This window comes from Octodon degus, unplaced genomic scaffold (genome assembly GCF_000260255.1).
Source record: "Octodon degus isolate 3935 unplaced genomic scaffold, OctDeg1.0 scaffold00061, whole genome shotgun sequence".
Taxonomy (NCBI): Eukaryota; Metazoa; Chordata; class Mammalia; order Rodentia; family Octodontidae; genus Octodon; species Octodon degus.
The window spans coordinates 10895989-10904771 of record NW_004524637.1 but is presented as its reverse complement, the minus strand read 5'-3'; the positions used below and the strand labels follow the sequence as shown (position 1 = coordinate 10904771).

Here is an 8783-nt window from a genome sequence, read left to right as displayed (position 1 = left end):
CCAAGGATTGAACTCAGGCCCTTATTCTACTGAGCCATTTTCCTGGCCTCAAGATTTCCTCCTTTGTTGTGTCTGAAATTTTTTGTTTTAAAATTAGGTCCATGGGGCCGGGGAGATGGCTCAGTAGGATAAGTGCTTGACTGGCAAACGCAAGGATCTGAGTTCAATCCCCGGTTCTGCAAAAAAATTAGGTCCATTGTGTTGCTTTCTGGATACAATAAGAGGTATGGGTCAAAGTTAATTTTCTCTTTATGAATATTCAGTCCTTTTTTTAAAAGATTACTTTGTCCTCTAAATTGTCTTCATGCTTTGCACTTTTATCAAAAATCAGCTGACTTCATATGTTAGGGAGTATTTATGAAATTTAGTGCTTTTTTGTGGCTTTCTACCATTGTTACAGTGTATCAATTACTATAGCTTTGTAATAAGCCTTGAAGTCAGGTAGTATGAGTTGTCTATCTTTGTCACTTTTTAAAAGGTTTTATTTTATGTGTTCTAAATGTCTATATGAATTTTAAACAGTCGCAGTTAGTTACTTCCAGTAAGTACACTTGTGGGATTTTAACTGGGGTTACTTTGAATCTGTAGATGTATTTGAAAGAATAACATCTTTAATAATAAAGTATTCCAGTCTGTGAACAAAGTATATCTCTCCTTTTATTTAAGTCTTACTTAATTTTCTCAGATGTAGTTTATAGGTTTGAGTGTATAGAGCTTGCTTTCTTTTTGCCACATTTGCTATTTTTATTTTCAATACTGCTAGAAACAATATTTTTAATTTCAATTTCTGATTATTACTTATGATATGCAGAAATAATGTAAGTTTCTGTCTATCTTACATTCTGCAACCTGTTAACTTTACTTACTTTTTTATTTTTATGTGTTTGACACAAGGTCACACTATGCAGCTCAGATTCATAATGATCCTCCTGTTTTCAGCCTCCACAGCTCTGGGATTACAGGCGTGCACCACCAGGCCCAGTCTTGGTGGCTGGTTCAGCATACCCTGGGGTGAGGCCTGGGCAGCATGTGCTGTCAGGGATCGAACCCTGATCCCAGCGCTTGCCTAAGCAGGTGCTTAGTCTGCTGAGCTGTCTCACCAGCCTTCTTGACCTACTTGTTTTAACAGCTTGTTTTTTGGAACTTTTTACATGTGCTGAGTTCATTGTGGGGCTGTCATCTAGTTTGTTTGCCATCTCTTGACTTTTGATTTTTCAGGAGTGTTTTCTATATTTTGTTTGGTTTCTAAGTAGTTTTAGCCAGTAAGGTAAATTCATTGTTCTCCACTTTTGGGCCAGAAGTAGAACTCAGTATAATGTAGTAGAAGCAAGGCATGAAAAGAAAATTATTTTAATATGTTTTTGTTGTACAAATCTTCCCTTTCTTCCAGTTTTCTTGAATAGTTAAATTCATTTATAATGTTTGTCCTCAGTGTAATTCATAGAGATAATAACACCATACAGCAGAAATGACAGAATTAATGGTGTTACTGCCACCATTGAAATGAAAGCCTGGCTCTGCTGGCAAAATGATGGAAAAGAGTTTTATCCACTGCATTCATCCTCTCCATTTTCTGGAAGCTAAGTGGACATAGGGAATCTCATGATTCAGTTATAAATTTGTTGTTTTTGTGCCAGTTCTTGAAAACAGGTTTTTTTTTTTTTTTTTAAAATCAAACTCTAACATCCAGTGACCATATCGCTACTACAGTTCATGTGTCAAATGCTGCTTATTGTATCTTGTGCTGTTGAAACCATTGTTCATATACTGTTCAGCTAATCTCAAACCAGTGCGGAATTTGCCTTAATCTTCACATTTATTCTGAATGCTAAAAATACAAATTTAATTGATTTCATGGTGATATTTGTTAGAATTTTCAATTACCAATGTTTCATTATTCTCACATGTTTTAAAACTTATTTTTATTACATAATTTTAAGGTAAATGTCATGATGTTGTGCTATGTATTCTGCTGTGCACAATGAGATTACATATGCAGTCATATATATCTGTTCGTCACCTTCCATCCTTTTAGTATATAATACGGTATTATTAATTGTAGGTCTCATGCTATACATTACAGCTCTAGACATAAATCATCCTGCCTAATTACAAATTTATACTCTTTACCCTACTTTTTCTGCCTCCCTGGCCCTGAAAAACACTATTCTGCTATTTCTATTTGACTTTTTCTCAGATACTACAAATAAATGAGATGATACTGTGGGTTCTGTAAAAAAACAGAGCATTAGAAAAAATAATGTACAGTATAATCACCCAGGAGATTTACGAGGCAGGACAAGGAGCGGGTTAGTACACAGTGGTCAGTCTGCATCCTGCGGAGCCAGCGGAACCGGTAGGAAGCTGCCCCGTCATGATGGAAGCTGCAGAACCAGAGGGGCCAAGGATGCAGTTCCGGGCAGGGACTGCCAGTCTGGAAGCGTCAGGCCTCACTGGAATTCTGAAGAAGCCAGAGTCTGACGCCAGGCAGGCGCTTGTCCACTGAGCTATCTTACCATCCCTCTTGTTTTTTACGTTATTGAGTCATGTAATGATTTATCATTGTAGTAAGCTTCATTTTTTCACTTTCTATTGAGTTTCCATACTAAAACTGTCTTTCATTTCTATATGAAAATTATTATTCACTTAGTATTATACGAATTTAAGGACCATTAGTATATTTAAATTGAAAACTTTGTAATAAAGTGCTTCGATATTGTAATTTTTGACCACATTGTTATAGTGTAGCAAAACCCTTCAAGTTGGGGTGCACACCTTGCACTTCTGGCTTGTCCTGACTTTACTTGCATTTACTGACCTCTGTATAATCACTTGGAAGGCCCCTGACTGTGGAAAGTGGTTTTGCTTGCATCTGTTGGGCTGACAATCTTTCTTGAGGTTCACGGTTAGAGAATGAAAGACCCTGCTCTCTGTTCTCCCTTTAGAATCAGGATATCAGCACCACACTTACCAGTTCCTCAGTGCATATGTGAAACAGCTAAGAAAGGTTCATGATCACCAAAAAAAAAAAAAAGAATGAAACATAGATTTAATGGAATCTCCCATCAAAATACCATCAGATCATTTCATGGAACTAGAAAAAAGAAAATGAAAACATTGTATAAGGAACCAGAAGAGACCTGGAATAGCCAAAGCAGTCAAGAGCAAGGCAAGCGGTACAGTCTTAGACTTCAAGCTATATTATAGCGCCACAGTAGCAGAAGCAGCATGATACTGGCACAAAAACAGGCATATTGAACAACGGAGGAAAGTTGAGGGTGCAGAAACAACTCCAAGCATGTTCAGCCATATGATTTTATGCCAAGGTTCCAATAACATGCTGAGCAGCGATAGCCTCTTTAACAAACAGTGCTGAGAGAAATGGTTGTCCGTATGTAGAAGCATGGATCTTGACGTATGTCTCTCACTGTGTACTAATATCAACATGAATCAAAGACGTATAAAAGTAGAAACACTGAATTTGCTGGACGAAAAAGAGTGGCAAAATTCTTGAAGACATAGGCAAAGAGTTCATGAATGGGACCCCAGTTATACAAGAAAAAATACCAAGAATCATTAACTGAGATTTGTTTCAAATTAAAAAGTTTCTGCCCAGCAAAGGAAACAGTCCATGGAATGAAAACACAACCTACAGAATGGGAAAATTTTGTTACTATCAGCTATTCAGACAGAGAACTGTATCAAGAATATACAAAGCCAGGGAGATAGCTCAGCAGCCTAAGTAGCTGCCAGGCAAGCACAAGGTCCTGAGTTTGATCCCTGGTACCAATATATCTATATATCCCCCCAAATAAAAGAACTAGTTATAAGACGAGCAGTTGAAATTAGACACAAAGAAATATAGGTGGCCAATCCGTACATGCAAAGATGTCCAGCATCCTTGCCTGTTAGGGAAATGCACATCAGAACACCCTGGAGGAAGATTGTCACCCCAGTAGGACTGGGCTTCATCAGGATTTGGAACACAACTGCTGGGAAGTTGTGGGGGAAAGCAAGCCTACATTGGTGGTGGGAGTGTAGGCAGGTACTTTGGAGATTCCTCAAAAAACTAAAATAGTAGCTCTCCTGGGTATTTTCCCAGAAGAGCTGAAGTCGCACTCTAGTGGTACATTTGTGCTCACTCATGCTTATGGCTGCACAGCTCCCAGTAGCTAAGCCGTGAAAATTACCTGAGCCCAGCAGTGGGTGAACAGATATGGAAATGTGATGTGTATGCACAGTGGAGTGTGTGTAGCCATCGAGGGACGCATTTGGGATGTGGATAGGTCTTGAGACTACTGCTAAGTGGAATAAATTGTTGGTTATATGAAACCTAAAATATAAGTATTTTAAAGAGCAGTGTTAAGAAATAAGGAAGGCGGTAGAGTCTGTGGCAATGGCAAGGGTACTGGGGAAGGAGGAATCAGGGTGGGAAGGGAGGGCCGGGGGAGTAGAAATGGTCAGGACACTGTGTGTGTGTGTGTGTGTGTGTGTGTGTGTGACCTCCATGCTGGGTGTAGTCGCTCATTATCATAGCATGCACTAACACAAGATGAAGGGAGGGCCGAGCTTCTCCCTCATCATGGTCTCACTGTTTGTAGTCTGCCCCCAGTCTGCTGTGATCTCTCAGCACTGAGTGGAAATACCCAGAAGTGAAGTTGTGCTGTGTTCATTACCCCAAGCCCTGCAATGCGCTTCACGCGCCGTTTTGCCCAGAACGGTTCATCCCTTTGGCCAGAGTAGCCCTGCCGTGTGTGCTGCCTGCCTGTTGGCTGTGCATTGGCCGTCTCAGATATGCATCACTGTTGTGGTGTCCCCTGCTTGTGTTAAAGTGTTCCCTAGGCATGCACTGATGTTGGCACTTTCGATAGGCCACAGTGATGCTGTAAAGTATTTCCTGCGATGTTTTACATCATCTCAAGAATGGTGAGTATAGGGTGGGGAAGATAGCTCAGCGGTCTAAGCACCTGCCTGGCAAGCGCAAGAACCCTGGTTCGATCCCCAGTACCACATGTCATGCTGCCCTGGAACCCCAGGTGTGCCGTGCTGGTCCTGAAACCAAGTGTGGTGGTGCATGCCTGTAATGCAAGCAGTGAGGAGGCTGAGACAGATGGATCACTACTAGTCCAAGCTGCATAGTGAGACCCTGTACCAAATAAAAAATAAAAAATAAGAATGGTGAGTATAATACAGTAAGACACAGTGAGAGACCATATCCCTGTAGCATTTATTACAGCATATCATTGTATCTGCTTGCTGTTAATCTTACTGTGCCTAATTGATCAATTCATGTCATGTTAGCTCTTCTGTGTATTGGTTTATGGGCTGCCGAAGTGAGCATGGTTCTGCATGTATGGGAGAAAATCCAGCACAGATAGGGTTTTTCTTACCTCCTATTTCGGGGGGGTTGGAACTTGTGCTCCATCACTGGGGTGGAGTGGAGGAGCAGATGCTATATGCTGAGTGCTTGTGACTGAAGAGTAGTTAAAACTGCTTTTCAAAGTATGGTCTGTGAGTGCAGCCTGGGCCTCGCTGGGTGGTCCTTAGGGAGGCAGCTGCCCCACTGCAGAGGTGGAACCTGCCCTCCTCAGCCCCAGGATACTCAGCACAGTGGGAGTGAGAGACACGCGATGTACGTGTGCCTTCTTACTAAAATAGTCGAACCCTCCAGCAAGTGATCTGTTTCTATTTTCCTTTGGTGTCTGTGTAAAGCTTGGGACAGGTTGCTGCATTATAAATTGTTCCAGATGTTAGAAATGCCTAGACCTACTGGAGAAGGCAGCTGTGTCGAGAGTGGTCACAGGAGCCCCAAGGGAAGCTCCGTTGGGTTATAGACGTCATTTCTCAAACACGAAAGAAGGTTATCTGGGAAAAGGCTGCGTACACACCCTGTGTCATTAGTGAGTTTGAGGGGCCATATGATTTTTAATTTTTTAAACTTTTTATAATTAGTAGCCTACGAATTCTGTTTTTTAGAGTAATTTTTTATCTTTAGATTAAAAATTATGGGGCCCGGGGATAGGGTATTTGACTTAGTGGTGGCACACTTGTGTAGGAAATTTGTATTTAAGACAGAAACCTACTGTTTATAAAAAGCTTTTTATTGATGACTCATATGTTACTGGTTTTTCATACTCAAGTAAATTTATAGAAATCTGATAATTTTAAGTTTCTGAGTATTTAACGTTATTTCTAGATAACTTAGTTTTCTGTTTCCATTGAACTATGCAAGCAATATTTGAAATTCTTCATTAGAAAACAAAATTATGAAAGGATACAGGTAGGAAGAATTGTAGTGCTAAGTCTTGTATTCCTGTGTGCACATTGTGTATTAGCTTTGCTGCCGTGTTTTCAGATTATTTTTGACTCTGACCCAAAGAGGTAACATTGTATGGCGCCGCCGCTCTCCTTCCAAGGCAGCAGTTGGTGCTTTACCACATGGCTGTGGACGTTCAGGGTAGCCAGGGCTCTGAAGCCCGGAGTGTGCCTGTCCTCTGTTCTCACTCCCGGTTGCTAGCCTCAGTTTTGCAGCGTTTGTAGATGACTTTAGTTCATATGCAAGCCTTTAAATTTTAGATGCTTTTCAGCTTGTGCTAATGGCTCCATGCTGTATGATTCAGCTATAACTTTTCTTAATCTCAGTATTGTATTTAAGATTTACTCATGTAGTTATAAGGCTTTTTGAGGCAGTCCTTCAGTCATTTAATCATGCATGCATGCATGCATGCATGCATGTATTCATTCATTCATTTGGTACAGGGTCTCCCTACGTAGCTCAGGCTCATGGTGTTCCTCCTATCTCAGTCTCTCCCGTGCTGGGATTACAGGCATGAGCCATCATGCCCGGTGTTGGTGACCGACATGGTGCACCCAGGGATCCTAGGCTGGCACATCGTACGATACTGGGGATTGAACCTGGGTCCATGGGCTTGCCAGGCAAGTGTCTACACTGTTAGGCTATCTCCCCAGCCCCTTATTCTCATTCTTGTAAACCCTACTGATAGGTATAAAAACTTTACGAAAGTGGTGGGTGCAAAATGGAGGCCCTCGTAGATGTTTCCCCTAATTACCTGTGAAACTGAGCATGTTTTTGTATGTTCCTTAATTATACATTTCTTTTGTGAATTACCCGTTCATAGCTTTCTGTGCATTTTTCTGTTGGGTTTTTTTTCCTTACTGATTTCTAGGTTTTGTTTTATTTGCTTATTATTTTAATATAGATATATGTATATGGTCCTGGGGATTAAACTCAGGGTCTGACACATGCTAAGAAAGCACTTTTACCACCCTCAGCCATATGTCTTTTTTCTTTTATTTTTAACCTTTATGTATTTGGTACAGAGTCTCACTGTGTAGCTCTGTCTCATAGTGATCCTCCAGTCTCAGCCCTCCCAGGGCGAGGATTACAGGTGTGCACCACCATGTCTGGTTTTAGTGGCTGGCTCAGCGCCTAGGGCTGGCTTGGCATGCTGTAGTGGGGATTGAAGCTGGGTCCTTGCACTTGTCCTGCAGGTGCTTAGACCGCTGAGCCATCTCCTCAGCCCCTAATACTTTATTTTTAAAAATATCTTTCCAGCTGCTGGGGTTTTATCCCTGGCATGTCATGCGGGCCTCACCCCCATGGCGTGCTGAGATGATTGAGACTGGGTGTGGTGGTGCGCGCCTGTACTCCCAGCTCTTGGGAGGCTGAATGCAGGTGGATCACTAGGATTCCGATCTACTTAATGAAACTCTGTAGACCCTGTGCTCAAACACATACACACACACACACACACACACACACACACACAATCTTTTGTGCCCTTGTAATCCTAGCTACTTGGAAGGCTGATATAGGGGATCATAAAGTCAAGACCAGCTGGGGTAGCAAAGCAACACCCCGCCCAGCTAAAAAAAAGTAATATTTGATTTTTATCTATTGTTACTATTTTAAACAATATCTTGTATGCTTCATAAAGAGCTTTTTGCTGTGGGCTAGCCTGCTACTGTTTCAAATATTCTGAGTGAAAAAACTTCACATAAATTAGTTTTAAAATTTTAGATTTAGGGGATAGTTTTTAGGAAAACGAAATAGGTAAAAGGATTAAGGTTCCAGAAGGCATTTTTCTACACTGGCAGGGCAACCAAGACACCCATCTTATGTGGCAAGATGCGTGTGTAACCTCCATTATAATTGAATAAAAACCAGAATGCTTATAGTATGTTTCTTGGTGTTTCTTTTAGTTTTGGTACTTATTTTTCTTTTTTCAAATTCATAGACACCACTTGTTTATTACTCACGTTCACCAAAGTAGAAAACATTTTCTTTGTGAAGCACCCTGGACCGACTCCATCTAATTAGCCAAAAGAAAGGTCATCTACACACAGAAAGGGCACTACTTCTGCTGCTCAGTAGCTGGAGTCATCTTTTTTGTGATGTTCTTTACAGTGGTTTTTTATTTTATTAGTGCATGTTTTCAACTCATGCCATTTACAGTCATGTACACATTACAACTGTTTTCTAGTCCCCTTGCTCCCATTTCCCATTACCTGTTTTGTACTTGCTGAGAGTTTCTGTCTTAGCACATGATGCTCCCATTGGAGTTGTTAGCATCCCATACACAGCACATCTTCATTCCTCTTCTGTCCCCTGCCCCTCCCCCCACTCCTGTTCCCTTGGATCACTTCCCATTGGAAGAGATTTGACCCCTTGTACCTTTGTGTCCCTCCCTTATTGTTTTCTTTGTTTGTACTTTGACTCACTCAAATGAGAGCTCTCATAAGATTTGGGCGTGTGGCGGGGG

The 8783-nt window shown here is 41.2% G+C and overlaps 1 protein-coding gene across 2 annotated transcripts in view; it reads left to right on the top strand.

Annotated features, from left to right (window-relative positions):
• Smap1 (small ArfGAP 1) overlaps positions 1–8783 on the top strand; it is a 127800-nt gene that overhangs the window by 39888 nt on the left and 79129 nt on the right. The gene's annotated exons all lie outside the window — the stretch shown is intronic.